Source organism: Phyllobates terribilis, unplaced genomic scaffold (assembly GCF_046119375.1).
Source record: "Phyllobates terribilis strain yellow unplaced genomic scaffold, ASM4611937v1 Scaffold_361__1_contigs__length_1927384, whole genome shotgun sequence".
Taxonomy (NCBI): domain Eukaryota; kingdom Metazoa; phylum Chordata; class Amphibia; order Anura; family Dendrobatidae; genus Phyllobates; species Phyllobates terribilis.
The window spans coordinates 1,049,426-1,070,002 of record NW_027363121.1 but is presented as its reverse complement, the minus strand read 5'-3'; the positions used below and the strand labels follow the sequence as shown (position 1 = coordinate 1,070,002).

Sequence of the window (20,577 nt, the reverse complement as noted above, 5' to 3'; positions counted from 1 at the left end):
CAGCAACTGTGCATTGCATTGCCATGTAATGTAATGAAATGCTATCTTTCTAGCTCTCCCTTTTTACTTCCTTTTGGATAAACAGACATATTAGGCAAGCATTTTGGAGCTTTCACCTAAATAACTACAGGTGGTGAGATAAGCTGCACAATATAATTGACCTTTCAGTATATTGTTGCACACACACCATCTATTTAGCAAATGCCCTTGTTATCAACAGCAGCCTTTTAAACTCACCTGAGCTAACAGGTATGTGCGCTGGTTACTCTGCTGCGCTTAAAATTTCTTTTTTGGTTTGCTACAATGCCTTTTCTGAAACGTTGTCTCCCTCTGCTGGAACACTGACTTCTTTCATTTAATGCCTGCAGACTATAAAAGAGAACCCAACCCAAAAAGTTTGGTTGATTAGTCTGTGGCATTCTGTTAAACTGTTGCTTATGGCGGTCTCTGTGAGCTTCTCAGCGACATTCAGCCAGCCAGGTATCCTGCCTGCAGTAGATGGAATGTGGCAATGGAACGCTGGCTGCGCGTGTCATAATAGGCTCTGAGCCTTTATATACCTGTGCACAGCAGCAGCCACCTTCAGTCTGCTGCTGGACAGCCAGCAGCAGCAGCAGCAGCAGGAGAGGTATGTAATCAGCAGCCCTCCTGCTAAGGGTAGACAGCTGCTCGTTCCACCCCACCCCCCGCCTTAATTGGTTCTCCTCCCTTCCAACGGTGTTGAGGCGGGTGGGAACAGCAGGGGGTGAAGGTGCTGTGTTTAAAGAGGTGGAGTTATGCAGATCTAAAACGCGTGGATTGCAGCAGCAGCAAGCCGAAAAGTGCAGGCATGTAAGGGATCTAGAGGTTGACAACATGTCTTCTTAACGGGAGTCCAGGAGCTCATCTCCACAAATGGACTTTTCAGGATCCTTGGGTGGCTCCGTAGTTTGAAACCAATTCTGGTTATCGCTTCTCGGCCTTTTGGCTAAGATCAAGTGTAGTATCTGTTCTTATCAGTTTAATATCTGATACGTCCCCTATCTGGGGACCATATATTAAATGGATTTTTAGAACAGGGAGATGGAAAAAGAGCTTGCTCTGTCCACTCCACGCATTGACCTGGTATTGCAGTATCTCCAGGACCGGTGCACCCCTTCTTTAATGCAGTTTCTAAAATCAGAAAGAATTGAATTCAATGTTTTTTGTTCATTTTGCTTGTTTGTCGGATTTTGGGATGGACTCTTTGGCTTTGCTTTTCTTCTCCTCATTGGATTTTTCATGTTCAAATTTGCAGAAGCCAGATTACAAGCTCATTTTGGTTCAACTTCAGCAACTGTGCATTGCATTGCCATGTAATGTAATGAAATGCTATCTTTCTAGCTCTCCCTTTTTACTTCCTTTTGGATAAACAGACATATTAGGCAAGCATTTTGGAGCTTTCACCTAAATAACTACAGGTGGTGAGATAAGCTGCACAATATAATTGACCTTTCAGTATATTGTTGCACACACACCATCTATTTAGCAAATGCCCTTGTTATCAACAGCAGCCTTTTAAACTCACCTGAGCTAACAGGTATGTGCGCTGGTTACTCTGCTGCGCTTAAAATTTCTTTTTTGGTTTGCTACAATGCCTTTTCTGAAACGTTGTCTCCCTCTGCTGGAACACTGACTTCTTTCATTTAATGCCTGCAGACTATAAAAGAGAACCCAACCCAAAAAGTTTGGTTGATTAGTCTGTGGCATTCTGTTAAACTGTTGCTTATGGCGGTCTCTGTGAGCTTCTCAGCGACATTCAGCCAGCCAGGTATCCTGCCTGCAGTAGATGGAATGTGGCAATGGAACGCTGGCTGCGCGTGTCATAATAGGCTCTGAGCCTTTATATACCTGTGCACAGCAGCAGCCACCTTCAGTCTGCTGCTGGACAGCCAGCAGCAGCAGCAGCAGCAGGAGAGGTATGTAATCAGCAGCCCTCCTGCTAAGGGTAGACAGCTGCTCGTTCCACCCCACCCCCCGCCTTAATTGGTTCTCCTCCCTTCCAACGGTGTTGAGGCGGGTGGGAACAGCAGGGGGTGAAGGTGCTGTGTTTAAAGAGGTGGAGTTATGCAGATCTAAAACGCGTGGATTGCAGCAGCAGCAAGCCGAAAAGTGCAGGCATGTAAGGGATCTAGAGGTTGACAACATGTCTTCTTAACGGGAGTCCAGGAGCTCATCTCCACAAATGGACTTTTCAGGATCCTTGGGTGGCTCCGTAGTTTGAAACCAATTCTGGTTATCGCTTCTCGGCCTTTTGGCTAAGATCAAGTGTAGTATCTGTTCTTATCAGTTTAATATCTGATACGTCCCCTATCTGGGGACCATATATTAAATGGATTTTTAGAACAGGGAGATGGAAAAAGAGCTTGCTCTGTCCACTCCACGCATTGACCTGGTATTGCAGTATCTCCAGGACCGGTGCACCCCTTCTTTAATGCAGTTTCTAAAATCAGAAAGAATTGAATTCAATGTTTTTTGTTCATTTTGCTTGTTTGTCGGATTTTGGGATGGACTCTTTGGCTTTGCTTTTCTTCTCCTCATTGGATTTTTCATGTTCAAAGTTGCAGAAGCCAGATTACAAGCTCATTTTGGTTCAACTTCAGCAACTGTGCATTGCATTGCCATGTAATGTAATGAAATGCTATCTTTCTAGCTCTCCCTTTTTACTTCCTTTTGGATAAACAGACATATTAGGCAAGCATTTTGGAGCTTTCACCTAAATAACTACAGGTGGTGAGATAAGCTGCACAATATAATTGACCTTTCAGTATATTGTTGCACACACACCATCTATTTAGCAAATGCCCTTGTTATCAACAGCAGCCTTTTAAACTCACCTGAGCTAACAGGTATGTGCGCTGGTTACTCTGCTGCGCTTAAAATTTCTTTTTTGGTTTGCTACAATGCCTTTTCTGAAACGTTGTCTCCCTCTGCTGGAACACTGACTTCTTTCATTTAATGCCTGCAGACTATAAAAGAGAACCCAACCCAAAAAGTTTGGTTGATTAGTCTGTGGCATTCTGTTAAACTGTTGCTTATGGCGGTCTCTGTGAGCTTCTCAGCGACATTCAGCCAGCCAGGTATCCTGCCTGCAGTAGATGGAATGTGGCAATGGAACGCTGGCTGCGCGTGTCATAATAGGCTCTGAGCCTTTATATACCTGTGCACAGCAGCAGCCACCTTCAGTCTGCTGCTGGACAGCCAGCAGCAGCAGCAGCAGCAGGAGAGGTATGTAATCAGCAGCCCTCCTGCTAAGGGTAGACAGCTGCTCGTTCCACCCCACCCCCCGCCTTAATTGGTTCTCCTCCCTTCCAACGGTGTTGAGGCGGGTGGGAACAGCAGGGGGTGAAGGTGCTGTGTTTAAAGAGGTGGAGTTATGCAGATCTAAAACGCGTGGATTGCAGCAGCAGCAAGCCGAAAAGTGCAGGCATGTAAGGGATCTAGAGGTTGACAACATGTCTTCTTAACGGGAGTCCAGGAGCTCATCTCCACAAATGGACTTTTCAGGATCCTTGGGTGGCTCCGTAGTTTGAAACCAATTCTGGTTATCGCTTCTCGGCCTTTTGGCTAAGATCAAGTGTAGTATCTGTTCTTATCAGTTTAATATCTGATACGTCCCCTATCTGGGGACCATATATTAAATGGATTTTTAGAACAGGGAGATGGAAAAAGAGCTTGCTCTGTCCACTCCACGCATTGACCTGGTATTGCAGTATCTCCAGGACCGGTGCACCCCTTCTTTAATGCAGTTTCTAAAATCAGAAAGAATTGAATTCAATGTTTTTTGTTCATTTTGCTTGTTTGTCGGATTTTGGGATGGACTCTTTGGCTTTGCTTTTCTTCTCCTCATTGGATTTTTCATGTTCAAAGTTGCAGAAGCCAGATTACAAGCTCATTTTGGTTCAACTTCAGCAACTGTGCATTGCATTGCCATGTAATGTAATGAAATGCTATCTTTCTAGCTCTCCCTTTTTACTTCCTTTTGGATAAACAGACATATTAGGCAAGCATTTTGGAGCTTTCACCTAAATAACTACAGGTGGTGAGATAAGCTGCACAATATAATTGACCTTTCAGTATATTGTTGCACACACACCATCTATTTAGCAAATGCCCTTGTTATCAACAGCAGCCTTTTAAACTCACCTGAGCTAACAGGTATGTGCGCTGGTTACTCTGCTGCGCTTAAAATTTCTTTTTTGGTTTGCTACAATGCCTTTTCTGAAACGTTGTCTCCCTCTGCTGGAACACTGACTTCTTTCATTTAATGCCTGCAGACTATAAAAGAGAACCCAACCCAAAAAGTTTGGTTGATTAGTCTGTGGCATTCTGTTAAACTGTTGCTTATGGCGGTCTCTGTGAGCTTCTCAGCGACATTCAGCCAGCCAGGTATCCTGCCTGCAGTAGATGGAATGTGGCAATGGAACGCTGGCTGCGCGTGTCATAATAGGCTCTGAGCCTTTATATACCTGTGCACAGCAGCAGCCACCTTCAGTCTGCTGCTGGACAGCCAGCAGCAGCAGCAGCAGCAGGAGAGGTATGTAATCAGCAGCCCTCCTGCTAAGGGTAGACAGCTGCTCGTTCCACCCCACCCCCCGCCTTAATTGGTTCTCCTCCCTTCCAACGGTGTTGAGGCGGGTGGGAACAGCAGGGGGTGAAGGTGCTGTGTTTAAAGAGGTGGAGTTATGCAGATCTAAAACGCGTGGATTGCAGCAGCAGCAAGCCGAAAAGTGCAGGCATGTAAGGGATCTAGAGGTTGACAACATGTCTTCTTAACGGGAGTCCAGGAGCTCATCTCCACAAATGGACTTTTCAGGATCCTTGGGTGGCTCCGTAGTTTGAAACCAATTCTGGTTATCGCTTCTCGGCCTTTTGGCTAAGATCAAGTGTAGTATCTTTCGAAAAGGCGGTTTTGGATGTTGGCCGCCCTAGTAGATTGATACATTATGCACACTGGGGTTTAGGCGCTTGTTAGTACGCCAGGTGGCTAATATAGTCATCTGGTGGAAAGCATGGCCCCCCAGGATCGACGCCATTGGGCCGGGGAAGATCGAAAGCCCGAAGTGTGAAGTGCCCCAGGAGTGGTGACCCTGGGGTGCCTTAACTCACTGGGATTGGGAACCCCACTTGAGTTTATGGCACATTTGCACTAGCACTTCAATATTTCTTTCTTCACACACACCCTTATTCCGGGCCTTCTGGCCTTAGGATGGGGAATTTTTCAATTCCCGGTCGAAGGTCCGGGCAGTATTATACTGTGAAACCTTCACTATTTATTTAATTTTTTTTTTTGTCACTGTGTGTCCACTTTTTCACGTGTGTCCACGTCCTTACTAGGATTTTGTCGGGATGCGGTTCCCTTACGGGTTCCTCTCTTGGCAGGTCTAGGGGGGGAGTGTGTGGCCATCAGGTTCCGCTCCCCCCTGAACCCCACTGGCTCTCCTCTTTCGGGAGGAGAGCGTTGTTGGCTCCCCTCTTCCGGGAGGGGAGCACAGTCTTTGGCTCCCAGTGCCTTGCTCGGGTGAGAACTCGGGCAGGTATTGGGGGTAAGATTGGGTCGCCTCTGGCTCCGGCTGGAGGTGGCTATTTGTCCCTGTTCCTCGCTGTGGCCTTCTGGCTCGGAGGGACGGGGAATGGTTTGGGGGACCCTTCTCCTTTTGGAGAGGGTTTCAAGAAGACCAGCATCCTAGTGCACTTTTTTTTGTGGCACTTGTCACTTTTTTAAGCGCACTCGGGTTTTGTACACGAATTCGGGCTTTCAAAAAAAAAAAAAAAAATCTGTTCTTATCAGTTTAATATCTGATACGTCCCCTATCTGGGGACCATATATTAAATGGATTTTTAGAACAGGGAGATGGAAAAAGAGCTTGCTCTGTCCACTCCACGCATTGACCTGGTATTGCAGTATCTCCAGGACCGGTGCACCCCTTCTTTAATGCAGTTTCTAAAATCAGAAAGAATTGAATTCAATGTTTTTTGTTCATTTTGCTTGTTTGTCGGATTTTGGGATGGACTCTTTGGCTTTGCTTTTCTTCTCCTCATTGGATTTTTCATGTTCAAAGTTGCAGAAGCCAGATTACAAGCTCATTTTGGTTCAACTTCAGCAACTGTGCATTGCATTGCCATGTAATGTAATGAAATGCTATCTTTCTAGCTCTCCCTTTTTACTTCCTTTTGGATAAACAGACATATTAGGCAAGCATTTTGGAGCTTTCACCTAAATAACTACAGGTGGTGAGATAAGCTGCACAATATAATTGACCTTTCAGTATATTGTTGCACACACACCATCTATTTAGCAAATGCCCTTGTTATCAACAGCAGCCTTTTAAACTCACCTGAGCTAACAGGTATGTGCACTGGTTACTCTGCTGCGCTTAAAATTTCTTTTTTGGTTTGCTACAATGCCTTTTCTGAAACGTTGTCTCCCTCTGCTGGAACACTGACTTCTTTCATTTAATGCCTGCAGACTATAAAAGAGAACCCAACCCAAAAAGTTTGGTTGATTAGTCTGTGGCATTCTGTTAAACTGTTGCTTATGGCGGTCTCTGTGAGCTTCTCAGCGACATTCAGCCAGCCAGGTATCCTGCCTGCAGTAGATGGAATGTGGCAATGGAACGCTGGCTGCGCGTGTCATAATAGGCTCTGAGCCTTTATATACCTGTGCACAGCAGCAGCCACCTTCAGTCTGCTGCTGGACAGCCAGCAGCAGCAGCAGCAGCAGGAGAGGTATGTAATCAGCAGCCCTCCTGCTAAGGGTAGACAGCTGCTCGTTCCACCCCACCCCCCGCCTTAATTGGTTCTCCTCCCTTCCAACGGTGTTGAGGCGGGTGGGAACAGCAGGGGGTGAAGGTGCTGTGTTTAAAGAGGTGGAGTTATGCAGATCTAAAACGCGTGGATTGCAGCAGCAGCAAGCCGAAAAGTGCAGGCATGTAAGGGATCTAGAGGTTGACAACATGTCTTCTTAACGGGAGTCCAGGAGCTCATCTCCACAAATGGACTTTTCAGGATCCTTGGGTGGCTCCGTAGTTTGAAACCAATTCTGGTTATCGCTTCTCGGCCTTTTGGCTACGATCAAGTGCTTTATTGCAGGAGATTGTGGTTGAAGGGCACTCGGGTACCCCTCTCCTTGGCCTGGCAGGATCGTCCACTTTGGTGGACTTAACCTGCTTGCTGCTATTAGGGAGAGGGCTTAGTCCCAGGGTAACGAGTTGCGATCCCCCAGCTTCCAGGTGTTTTTCGCTGCAAGAACACTGGGAGCGCAGATTGCAAGCGGCTGCAATTTGCAACCTTGTTGCGTTTTTCCATGGAGGTTGACCCTAACCTCGTGCCTCTTTATGCGAGGCTAAAAAACTCTATCCGAGTTCACTTCACGGCGGGTGGCTCGGATATGAGGAAATTAGGGTATGTAGTCCAGGACGTGCTCAGGAACCTTCTTGGCGTACAAAGGAATGAAATTCTCTCCATCCAGGATTATCCCAGAAGAGGTGACTATGACATCACATTCACCGGAGAAGGTATTTTTAGAGATGTACTAGAAAAGTTAAAAAAAGTTGAAAATAGTCCTGTTTTGAAAGGGATACAAATTGTTGAGCACGTCCTGGATGAGGTAAGACTGGTTATTGTAAAAGTATTTTCGCCCTTTGTTTCTGCTCCAGAAGTAATGTCATTTCTAGCAATTTATTTTAAAAGTGTTAAATGTATTGGGAAGATATTAAACGAATATAACATATGGACATCTAAGTGGAAATTCCTTGTGAAGTGTACAAGAGATCCAAATACACCAGGTGGTATACGGCTCCCCCCTGCCCGTTTCAAAATTGGGCAAACAAATGGGGATTTCTTCTTTTCTGGGATGCCAGTATATTGCAGAAATTGTGGGCGCTATGGTCATTCAAAAGAAAACTGTCATGTATCATGTAGAAATTGTGCTAGTGAAGAACATGAGACAAAAGAATGCCCTAAGGAAAAGAAATGCAGTTTTTGCCAGACTCCAGGTCACTTTTATTTTTCTTGCCCTCACAGATTTCGGGAAGATGAGCAAAAGGGGAAGTCCAAGACGTCCGACCAAGGACCAAAAGATCAGACCACCCCTCAGGAGGAGGAACAACAACCTGGAGCCTCTGGAGACAATAAGGGCGTACCAAATAGTGAAGTGTCTCCAGAGTCTATGACAGGTAAAATACCAAATCCCAAAACCTGGCTGCAGGACCTGCGGGAGTCCAAAAGGAGGGCTGAGAAGGAGCAGAAGGGCACTACTGGAAAGGTCAAAAGGGACCGGCAAAAGGCCGACACAGAAGCCCTTGCCCAGTCTGGGTCTCCTAGGGCTGAGGACGCTGAGTGGATAAAGGTGGGTCCTAAGAAAAAGAAAAAGGGTGGTTCGGAGGAGGCAGCAGGAGGTGAACAGATGGACACTTCTCCAGAAGGGGACGTGGACGCTGGTCCCTCAAAGGTTTCGGTCTCCGCTGCTACAGGTGGGGACCGGGATCTTGCTGCCTCTGAAGAGTCAGAGGCTCTGCCTTGTGTGCAACCTCCTCCTATAGGACGACCTTCTACAGGTCAAACAGGGGCGGCGGAACCCCTCGGGGACCCACCTGATGAGGAACTGCATGGCCAGCCAATGGAGACCCAGCGGGTTCTGCCAGCCAGCCCTCCGAGCTATGCCAGTGTAGCGTCGGGTTTATATAAATGTGGTAATCTTTCCTCCTCCACGGAGACTCTCGTGACGATACTATCAGATGAGGAGGGAGGCGCAAGCCCAGTGGTCTGATCAGGTTCATCGGACAGGTAAATCCGTTGCTCTTAGTTACCTAAGTAAAATTTTTACATTTTCTAATGATGGCTGAACTGAAAGGTATTTCCCTCAACGTGAGAGGCATAAAATCTAACACGAGAAGAACTGCTCTTTTTAATTTTTTTACGTGTTTTACTGCATCTGTATTTTTTCTGCAAGAATGTAATATCCCACATGAAATGTCATATCAAAAATATAAAGATGAGTGGAAGTGTGGGCCATCTGTCTGGTCCGGATCGAATGCTGCAGGATCAGCGGGTGTAGCCATACTTTTTAAAGGGAACGTTTTAATTGATTTTATTCAGGAAATTTTACCAGGTCGTATTTTATTAGTGAAAGCTTTTATTGATGGTATTAGATGGCAGTTTTTAAATTTTTATGGATCCCCAGAGAAAAATGAAAGAGCCGAAATGCTTGATCTTTTACCATTATTTATTAATAACTCTGAACCTTTTATCTTAGCAGGGGATTTTAATTGTGTTTTAAAAGGTGAAAACCGGCGCTCCAGCTCTGTAAGCAGGAACTACGATAAAACCTCAGGTATGCTACATGATATAGTCAAAGATGCTAAATTGATAGACATATATAAAGAGTGTCATAGTGACAGCCCAGAGGACGCCGGTTTCACTTGGAACAATGCTAATTGTAGCTCTAGGATTGATTTTATTTTTGGTTCAGATAAAACAATACCTGCCAAATGTGAAGTTTTAACTAATATATTTTCAGACCATAAACTTTTATCCTTTACCATAAAAGTAAATGACAACAAAAAATGTGGTAAGAAAAGCTGGAAAATGAACGTATCCCTTTTAACCGACCCGCAGATTTTATCAGATTTTATTGAGTTGTATAGGAAATGTAGAAAAGGGAAAAAAACAAATGAGACTATGAGTGTATGGTGGGATAGAATGAAAGTAAAAATAAAAGACTTTTTTATTAAAAAGAGTATATGTAGAGCCAAAGAAAAATATGAAGAATATAGAATTTTAAATACCCGCCTACAAACATTATTTAAGCTCAGAGACAATGGGATAGATGTACAAGTTGATATTTCAAACTTAAAAGAAGAGATTTCAAAATGGCTAGAACAAAAAGGAAAAGAGATAATTTTTCGTTCTAGAGTACAACATATAGAAGAAAATGAAAAGTGTTCCAGATATTTTTTTAGGAAAAATAAAAAAGAAAAAGTGATAATTGACCATATAGATGGTGAGAATAATATAAAAAATATGCTGGGTAAAGTTGAGGTTTTTTTTTCTAATCTTTTTAATGGAAAAAATATAGATAATAAATTAATGGATGATTCGCTGAAAGGACTAACGGCTGTTTTAGATCCCGCATCCCAAGAGTTTTTATCCCAAGTTTTAACGGAACAAGAAGTGTTAAAAACTATTAAAAGTTTTAAAACTGGAAAGGTCCCTGGTCCTGATGGCATCCCAATAGAATTTTATGTATGTTTTTATGATATTTTAAAAGATGATTTGTTTTATTTGTTTACTGAGGTTTTTAATAATAAGGTTTTATTAAATTCCTGGAAGAAAGGTGAAGTCTCCCTCCTATACAAAAAAGGTGATAAATCAAAATTAGAAAACTGGAGACCAATAACACTTTTAAATTGTGACTATAAAATAATGGCTAAAATTTGTGCAAATCGTCTAAAAGAAGTCATCAGCAAAGTTATTCATTCTAATCAAGTGTGTGGGGTGCCGGGGCGCAGTATATGGGACAATCTGAATTTAGTGAAAGACTGTATTGAGAATGTGAAAGACAGAAAGGGGAAAATGGCGATTTTATCTATTGATTTTGAAAAAGCATTTGACCGTGTCTCACACTTTTATCTTTTTAAAGTTTTAGAGAAAATGGGCATACCAGAAGGATTTTTACTATCGCTTAAAGCATTTTACAAGGATTGTACAAGTAAGATTTTAGTGAATGGTTTTAAGACACAAGAGGTATTTTTACGGTCAGGGGTGAAACAGGGATGCCCTCTGTCCCCCCTACTGTTTATCTGTGCACTGGAACCAATGTTATGTGCAATACGCCAAAATAAACAGATATGCGGTGTCCCTCTGCCTGGAAGCGGTGGTTTGGAGGCCAAGGTTGTAGGCTACATGGATGACGTGGCGGTCTTGTGTACAGATGCACCATCACTTACGGCCACTCTCCATCAAGTGCAATCCTTTTGTCTAGCTTCTGGTTTTAAAATCAATTTTAATAAGTGTAACATTTTAAGTGTTGGGGGGATGATTTTACGTGATGTACCAATTAATGTCTCCGAATCCATTTCCATTTTAGGTATATCATTCACTGAAAATAATGATGGTTATAATAGTTGGGAAACAGTTACACAGAAAGTAAATACGAAAATATGTATGTGGAACATGAGGAGACTTACAATGGAGGGTAAAGTATTGGTTTTAAAGATGGTGATTTTACCTCTTTTATTGTATCTTAGCATGGTTTTCCCCCCGCCTGTTAATGTTTTAAAAAAGATAACCAAAACCTGTTTTACCTTCTTTTGGAACTCAAAAATGGAAAAGCTGAAAAGAGAAATCGTGATGAAATCAAAAGTAAAAGGTGGTAAAGATTTTCCAGATTTTAATAGGTTTCTTTTAATCCATCTGTTCGTTTACTGTTTTAATGCCCTTTTTAAGAATCACTATTGGTCCTTTTTTATGCGTTTTAATACAGGATTTTTTATGAGAAAGTTTGGATGGTATGAAGTTAATATATCTGTGCCCCATGCTTTTAATTTGTCGACGCATTATGAGATTTTAAGGAAAATAGTGTCCGATTTTAATTTAGGGACTAAGAAAATAGAGGAATTAAGAAATAGTAAGAAACTAATTAAAGAAATACGTAAAAGTGAGGAAATATGTAATGTTGACAGATATGATGATGACAAATCTATGTCTATCTGGAAAATGATTAACGTTTTTTATCTTTTTAATGAACAGAGAGATCTGGCTTGGAGTTGCATGCACCGCTGTCTTCCTTGCCGGGCATTCCAATACAGAAGAGGTTTTGTGAGGTCTGCCATCTGCCCAAGAGCCGGATGCCAAGAAGAGGAAACGGTGGAACATCTATTATGGACATGTAATTTTGCAAAGGATTTCTGGAGAAGACTGCTCCCCCTACTGGAAAGGGTGGCAGACCTCAAGGACTTTACATATAAAACTGTGCTATACGGACTTATGGAATGCCCCACAATGGACCAGTACACAATGGCTTGGAAGACAGTGAACTGCGCCAAGTCATCTCTCTGGAAAGCGCGCAACATTGCTATTTTTAAACAAGATGTTTTATCAGTGAATGATGTTTTAAGTTTATCTTTATGTGAAATGTATACTTATTATTTAATTGACAAAAAGAAGAATGTACATATTTCCAAAAAATGGCTTGTTGACCAATGGAACCTAATTATTTAAAATCTTTGTATTTTTTTTGTTTTGTAAATTTCATTTGTCTTTTAACGTTTGGTATTTGTTTAATTATGCTTGTAATTTGTTAAAGTTTTAATAAACGGTTTTATCCCTCTGCAGGGGATAGCCAAATTAAAAAAAAAAAAATCTGTTCTTATCAGTTTAATATCTGATACGTCCCCTATCTGGGGACCATATATTAAATGGATTTTTAGAACAGGGAGATGGAAAAAGAGCTTGCTCTGTCCACTCCACGCATTGACCTGGTATTGCAGTATCTCCAGGACCGGTGCACCCCTTCTTTAATGCAGTTTCTAAAATCAGAAAGAATTGAATTCAATGTTTTTTGTTCATTTTGCTTGTTTGTCGGATTTTGGGATGGACTCTTTGGCTTTGCTTTTCTTCTCCTCATTGGATTTTTCATGTTCAAAGTTGCAGAAGCCAGATTACAAGCTCATTTTGGTTCAACTTCAGCAACTGTGCATTGCATTGCCATGTAATGTAATGAAATGCTATCTTTCTAGCTCTCCCTTTTTACTTCCTTTTGGATAAACAGACATATTAGGCAAGCATTTTGGAGCTTTCACCTAAATAACTACAGGTGGTGAGATAAGCTGCACAATATAATTGACCTTTCAGTATATTGTTGCACACACACCATCTATTTAGCAAATGCCCTTGTTATCAACAGCAGCCTTTTAAACTCACCTGAGCTAACAGGTATGTGCGCTGGTTACTCTGCTGCGCTTAAAATTTCTTTTTTGGTTTGCTACAATGCCTTTTCTGAAACGTTGTCTCCCTCTGCTGGAACACTGACTTCTTTCATTTAATGCCTGCAGACTATAAAAGAGAACCCAACCCAAAAAGTTTGGTTGATTAGTCTGTGGCATTCTGTTAAACTGTTGCTTATGGCGGTCTCTGTGAGCTTCTCAGCGACATTCAGCCAGCCAGGTATCCTGCCTGCAGTAGATGGAATGTGGCAATGGAACGCTGGCTGCGCGTGTCATAATAGGCTCTGAGCCTTTATATACCTGTGCACAGCAGCAGCCACCTTCAGTCTGCTGCTGGACAGCCAGCAGCAGCAGCAGCAGCAGGAGAGGTATGTAATCAGCAGCCCTCCTGCTAAGGGTAGACAGCTGCTCGTTCCACCCCACCCCCCGCCTTAATTGGTTCTCCTCCCTTCCAACGGTGTTGAGGCGGGTGGGAACAGCAGGGGGTGAAGGTGCTGTGTTTAAAGAGGTGCAGTTATGCAGATCTAAAACGCGTGGATTGCAGCAGCAGCAAGCCGAAAAGTGCAGGCATGTAAGGGATCTAGAGGTTGACAACATGTCTTCTTAACGGGAGTCCAGGAGCTCATCTCCACAAATGGACTTTTCAGGATCCTTGGGTGGCTCCGTAGTTTGAAACCAATTCTGGTTATCGCTTCTCGGCCTTTTGGCTAAGACCAAGTGTCTTGTCTGGGGTCCTTGAGTGTTTTCCCTTGGCCTTCCGGCATCGCCATCTTGATGGCTTAAGCCGGTTGCTGCTTTAGGGGGAGAACGAGGAGGAACGAGAGAGTGATCATAATGGGCGTGAAGATACGCTATGCTGGGACCGATGACAATCGGGTTCGCAATGCATTCCGCATTGAAGTTGATGCTGCTGTCAGAGAGCGTTTCAATCTGTCGTATATGGTGCACGAGGTGATCTTCAAAATCCTGGAAGTGACAAGAGAAAACATCGTCTGCCTGCAGGAATCCCGGAAAGAAGGACGGTATGTCTTGGTGTTGCAATCTATGGCGGCTTGCCGGAACCTGTATAAGAAGTTGAGGGAGCAGGAGAAGAATCCAACCTTGCATGGTTTGACTTTTACAGTCTTGTACTCCAAAGGTGATGTTCCCCTAGTCATATTTATGTATAATCCCTTTGTGCACGAACATGACATTGCGACTTTTCTTAAGAGGCATTGTGACTTTGTGAGCAACAGTCACAAAATCATGAACGAGGAGAACTTATGGACTGGCAAATACAGATATTTTGTCAGATTTGGGGAAAGTTCTTCGGAGCCTGGAGGTGTTCATTACCCTCCCCAAAGTTTCTCTATCGGGAGAGATAGGGGTATTCTCTTCTTTCCTGAGGCCCCAGTTTTTTGCAGGAAATGTAAGAAGTACGGACACTTACAAGAGGTTTGTACTGCTGTGCCTGTTTGCTCCAAGTGCAACCAAAGTGGGCATGTTGCTAAGGACTGTACCAATCCAATTGTTTGCAATGCTTGTGGTATGGAGGGGCATGCCTTTAAGGATTGTACTCGTCGTGCGAACGAGGGCAAGGCAAGGGCATACTCTGAGGTGGTCTCGAACTCTCCGAGGCCTAAGAGTGTGGCACCTGAGGCCGCAGTTTCTTCCAGGGTGAAGGTAGTGGAACAGCGTGTGGAGACTGCTCCAGTGAGGGCGTCTGCTGACCTACTGGTGGAGCCCGGGAGAGTGGAAGAGGTTCTGGCAGCTGAGATGGACATTTCTTCCTATCAGGGGGGTTTCATTGACTCCTTTTGTGAAGAACGTGAGGGAGCCTTGGAAATCCCAGGGGACCCGGCTCTCAGTTGGAGCAGTGAAAGTATGGATGAAGAGGGAGCTGGAGGTCAAGGAGACTTCACTGAGACTGGGGTGAGGTCTTCTGAGGAACCGGATCGCGCTAAGAATAAAAGGGCCCGGTTGTCTGAACCATCAAGTAGCCAATGCGTGGCAAGTCCGGTGAGTGAGCGGGATTACCCAGTGGTTTCTCTTTCTCCTGCGTCAACGGCTTACCTGGAGGAGAATTTGGAGTCCACTATCTTTCAGCTAAGTGGGAGTTCGCCGGATGACAAAGGATAAGGAAGGCATGTTTTTTTGCTGAGACTGGTGTTTCTGGTTTTTGAGCCAAAGAATGGTCTCTAAACCAAATTGGGACATTGCGTCCCTTAATGTAAGACTTTTAAAGTCTAGAGTTAGAAGATCTGTGATTCTGGACTTCTTACATAACCATTCTTTTGATATTATGTGTCTACAGGAGTGTGGTATAGAAGAACCCCTGGAAGACGCTGATTGGCCATATGGCCAGCATATCTGGTCTGGCTCTAGTGGGAATAATAAATGATGGAGTTGGGATAGTATTAAATAATAGAAATTTTGTTTTTGAATATTATAAGGTAATAGAGGTGGGTCGTTGCATCTCTGCAGTTGTGTGTGGGAGGGGGTGGAAAGTTAAAATTATAAATATTTATGGTCCAACAAAAAAAGAAGACAGGTTAAGTTTATTAGATAAATTATGTTTAGAATTACCTGGTAGGATCCCTGTGATAGTAACAGGTGATTTTAACTGTGTAACTGAGGGGAAAGTTGATGCCTCAGGAAAAAAATTGGCAAACATTATTTCTGATTTTTTCTTTTTTGATGCTGCTGAGGTTTATTTGGGGAAGCCACCACCACCAACCTATAAAGCTGACAGGGGTGGGATAACATCTAGGATTGATAGGATGTTTTTTTCTAAAAATATAATATGTGATGGTTTTTCTCAATTTTCAGTTCCTTTTTCGGACCATGTGTGCCTGAAAGGTGAGTTTAGAGGGGATTTAAGGCGGGTGCATGGGAGAGGTGTGTGGAAATTGAATGTGAGTTTGCTTGAGGATGAGAGAATTGTGAATGATTTTAAGAAAAAATATAGTTGGTGTAAATCTCAAAAGAGTAAGTTTGAAAGTGTGTTGGTGTGGTGGGATTGGATGAAGTATGAAGTGCAAAAGTTTTTTCGTCGATGGGGCTATAAAAAGGCTGCCATGGTTAGGAGTCAATATAAAGATTTAATGATGAGGGTGGAATGGCTGGAGAAAATGAGGATGTGTGGTGTGGATGTGGATGATTTGTTAAGAAGTGCGAGAGAGGATTTGAAGAGGACTTTGGAGAGGAAGGGAAGGGAAATAATTTTTAGGTCAAAGGTGGTCCATCTTGATAAAGATGAAAAGTGTTCAAGATATTTCTTTAAAAAAATAAATGGTAAGAAGGAGGGTATGGAGGAGATTTTTGATGTGGATGGTGTTTGTGTGAGTGGGGAGGATGTAATGAAGGAAGTGGTCACGTTTTATGCTGAGTTGTTTGGCAGGAAGTGGGTGGATGAGAGTTTGAAAGAAGAAGTGCTTAAGACTTTGGATTGTAAGGTGGATAAGGATGGATGTTCTGGTTTATGTGAGGCAGTGATTGAGGAGGAAGTTAAGAAAGCGGTGTTTGGTGCAAGGAAAAATGTGACGCCTGGGAAGGATGGTTTGCCTGTGGAGCTATATGTTATGATGTGGGAAGTGATGGGTATGGATTTAGTGGAAGTGTGTCAGTTTATGTGGGAGAATGGGATGCTTGCGGGTTCAATGAAGGAGGGAGTGGTGGTCTTAATCCATAAGAAAGGGGATAAAAGGTGTTTGAGTAATTGGAGGCCAATTACGCTTCTGAACGCCGATTACAAGGTATTCAGTAAAATTTTGGCGTGTCGGATGCGTGTGGTTATAGCTGATGTGATTGGTAAAGATCAAGTGTGTGCAGTGCCTGGTAGATGTATGACAGATAATCTGTGTCTTTTAAGAGATGTGTTGTGGGATTGTAAAGTAAGAAAGCAGAAGTGTATGGTGATGGCTGTTGACTTTGAAAAGGCGTTTGATCGCGTGTCTCATGTGTTTCTATTTGAGGTTTTGCGTAGAATGGGTTTTCCGGAGAAATTTGTGCGTGCCGTGAGAGGATTGTATGGGGAGGTGGTGAGTGAATTTCTGGTGAATGGGTTTTTGAGTGAGAAAGTGTGTATTAGGTCTGGTGTGAGGCAAGGTTGTCCCATGTCACCGGTATTATTTGTGTGTGTGATTGAGCCACTGCTGTGTATGATTCGGAAAGAGAAAGTGGTGCGTGGTTTGTTAGTGCCGGGGAGTGGTGGAATGACTGTGAAAGTCTTAGGATATATGGATGATGTAGTAGTGGTGAGTGAGAGTGTGGCCTCTATGGAGAGAGTAAAATTGTTGTTGAATTTTTTTTGTGGCGCGTCAGCGTTTCGTGTGAATTGGAACAAATGCATGTTTAAATGTTTTGGTGACAATAGGATTAAGATGGATGGTGTGGCTGGTGTGGATGGTGCAATTAAAGTGTTGGGAGTTTTTTTTAATGATGATTTGAAAGGTTATGAGAGTTGGGATGAATGTGGTGAGCGGATTGTGCGGAAGATGAATTTTTGGAAGTTACGTTCTTTGTCTTTGGTAGGGAAGGTTCTTATTATTAAGGCTGTTATTCTCCCTATTTTGCTTTATGTTTCTTGTATTTTTCCAGTGCCCTATAGGAAAATTAAAAAAGTGGAGAAACTAATTTTTGTGTTTTTTTGGGGCAGTAGGATGGAAAGACTTAAGAGAGAGATTTTGTTTAAGCAATATTTGTATGGGGGACTGAAGTTTCCGAATATTGAAGTGTTTCTAACATTGCATTTTATTAAGACTACGGTCATTTTGATTGGGAAGAATAATAAAGGGGCATTTATGTGTAAGTATTTGGCTGGATGGATGCTGTATGGTCTGAATTGGGTGAAGCGTGATAAGAATGTGCCTGTTGCTTTTAAGTGTCCTGAGTGGTATGGTTTGATTGAGAAGTTTGTGAGGAAGAATGATTTGTTAGCAGTTGCAATGAAAGACTTTACGTTTGTTAAGAAGGTGATGGGGAAGATGTGTGTGAATGAGTGTGAGAGTAATGTGGTGGGATTGCGTTCTATGGAAGTTGCGCGGGTATGGAAGAAGTTAAGCATTCAAGGTGTGTCGAATAGACAGCGAGATATAGTATGGATGGGCCTTCATAATATTTTGCCAGTGAGGGATTTTCAGAAGAAAAGAGATCTCATAAGATCTGCAGTATGTCCAAGGGATGGTTGTGGAGCGAATGAGACGGTGAGGCACCTTATGTGGGATTGTAATTTTGCGTATGATGTGTGGAAAGGTGTGGGTGGACTGTGTAAAGGGATTGCTGGTGTGAAGTTTATTGATTGGAGAGTGGCTATGTTTGGTTTTGGTGCTAGTCGTCGTGGCCTAGAAAGGATGATGTGGTTTATTATGGTGTGTGTGCAGGAGAGCTTATGGGATGTGAGAAATTTGTGTGTGTTTAAAAAGGTAAATTTAACAGTAAATGATTGTATTAGGTTGATCTTAGCAAGACTATATGTAATCTATTTGTGGGATACAAGAGAAGGTGGTGGTGGTGGAACAGATTCTGAAGGTGTGTGGAAATACCTTAAGTGGCAGGATATGGTTAAATACCGTTGATATTTTTTCTGGAAATTTCTCTGGCATAGGATTACTTGTTTGTATTTTTGTTGAATAATACTTTAATAAAGAAACCACAATGATGTTTATGAAGTGGCAGTATAACTTATGACTAGTGTTGAGCGATACCTTCCGATATCGGGAAATATCGGATCGGATTGGATCGGACCGATACCGAAAAAGTATCGGATATCGCCGATTCCGATACCGGAAACCAATGCAAGTCAATGGGACATAAATATCGGAATTAAAATAAACCCTTTCTTTCCTTGTAGGTTATTTCTACATGAAGGAAAACAACTAAGAATAATGTAGAATGTATTGGGGGAGGTGGGGGAGACAATAAAGGCATAGAGGTTTAGCCCAGTCAAATGGAATAGCAGGAATTAATATTTTTTTATTATGTTCTGAGTTACGGAAATATTAACTATGTTAAGTATTTTTATATTTTGTCAGATATTTATGTTTCACTACTTCCATGCTCTTCACCTTCTTTTTTACTTCTCCCACACTTTCTCCTTCATCATCCTCAGCATCTTTTTCATCCACTTCTTCTTCACCTTCTTCTTCTTCACCTTCTTCGTATTATTCTTTTTTTTACATTCTTCATATTCTACTTCTTCATCTTCTTCATATTCTTCTTCTTCATCATATTCTTATTTGTGACAGGCATTCCTGTAGTTGTTATCTATAAAAGGTTGGACATTACACCTTTCGTTCTGCCCGTCACAAAAGATTTACAACAGGATTTGTCCGCGTTCAGTTTGGCCTGCAGCAGCAGGTCTTTTCCAGGGGCACCACGAGGAGGAACGGACTCACCCCCATACACTGCTTAGTCATCTTCTGCTTATAATTTAGATATTATCTTTTGCTCTGATTTTTAGTCTTATGCTTAATGTTCTTCCGCTTTTTGTTCTGCAGCTTCTTGTATTTCTGCTTCTTGGTTTTCTGTCTCTTGTTTTTCTGTATCTTGGTGCTTGTCTTCTCTTCTTTGTCTTCTTGGTCAACTTCTTCAGGGTCATCTTCTTGGTCTTCTTCGGGGTGGTCTTCAGGGTCGTCGTCTTCGGGGGTCCTCGTCTTCGGGGTCCTTGTCTTCTTCGGGTTGGTCTTCTGGGTCCTCGTCTTCGGGGTCCTCGTCTTCTTCGGGGTGGTCTTCAGGGTCCTCGTCTTCTTCGGGGTGGTCTTCAGGGTCCTCGTCTTCTTCGGGGTGGTCTTCAGGGTCCTCGTCTTCAGGGTCATTGTCTTCGGGGTCCTCGTCTTCTTAGGGTTGGTCTTCAGGGTCCTCGTCTTCAGGGTCCTCGTCAGGGAGATCCAGAGTGATTACCAAGAACCATTTCAAAAAGCTTGAACTTGGAAATGTAGCAGAAGGTACAAGAAAGCTGAGGAACTACCGAGGACCAGCTGACGGTACTGGAACCCGGATGGATAGCAGAAGGTACAAGAGCCAATGGAACTACCGAGGACCAGCTGATGTTACTGGAACTCGGTTACTAAGCAGGAGGTACCTGTGCCAGAAAGCACTACCAAGGACCAGCAGACGTTGGTGGAACTTGGATACCGAGAAGGAGGCACCTAATCCAAAGGCACTGCCGAGAACCAGCTGACGGTACTGGAACCCGGATGGGTAGCAGAAGGTACAAGAGCCAATGGAACTACCGAGGACCAGCTGATGTTACTGGAACCCGGATGGGTAGCAGAAGGTACAAGAGCCAATGGAACTACCGAGGACCAGCTGATGTTACTGGAACTCGGTTACTAAGCAGGAGGTACCTGTGCCAGAAAGCACTACCAAGGACCAGCAGACGTTGGTGGAACTTGGATACCGAGAAGGAGGCACCTAATCCAAAGGCACTGCCGAGAACCAGCTGACGGTACTGGAACCCGGATGGGTAGCAGAAGGTACCCATGTAAAAAAAAAGTTCAAGGCCGCGAGCCGGCCGCAGTTACCAAAACCCACAGTCCTACAGAGGGTGCTTGTCCTATTGGCACTATGGAACCAGCCTTCATTGCCAGATCCCGCAGCCCACATAGGAGTCACCTAAACTGCAGGCACCATA

General features: G+C 43.3%; 4 non-coding genes and 2 pseudogenes across 4 annotated transcripts; all 6 read left to right on the top strand.

Moving 5' to 3' along the window:
- Positions 1-947: 947 nt before the first annotated feature.
- On the top strand, positions 948-1,138 carry LOC141222384 (U2 spliceosomal RNA). Its single transcript, XR_012290156.1, has one exon. It is a non-coding gene; the product is annotated as a U2 spliceosomal RNA (small nuclear RNA).
- A 1,118-nt stretch (positions 1,139-2,256) lies between these two features.
- On the top strand, positions 2,257-2,447 carry LOC141222383 (U2 spliceosomal RNA). Its single transcript, XR_012290155.1, has one exon. It is a non-coding gene; the product is annotated as a U2 spliceosomal RNA (small nuclear RNA).
- Positions 2,448-3,565: 1,118 nt separating this feature from the next.
- On the top strand, positions 3,566-3,756 carry LOC141222382 (U2 spliceosomal RNA). Its single transcript, XR_012290154.1, has one exon. It is a non-coding gene; the product is annotated as a U2 spliceosomal RNA (small nuclear RNA).
- Positions 3,757-4,874: 1,118 nt separating this feature from the next.
- LOC141222349 (U2 spliceosomal RNA) lies at positions 4,875-4,966 on the top strand (annotated as a pseudogene).
- Positions 4,967-5,767: 801 nt separating this feature from the next.
- Positions 5,768-5,948, top strand: LOC141222306 (U2 spliceosomal RNA; annotated as a pseudogene).
- A 6,394-nt stretch (positions 5,949-12,342) lies between these two features.
- Positions 12,343-12,534, top strand: LOC141222872 (U2 spliceosomal RNA). The gene has a single exon (XR_012290612.1). It is a non-coding gene; the product is annotated as a U2 spliceosomal RNA (small nuclear RNA).
- Positions 12,535-20,577: the final 8,043 nt, after the last annotated feature.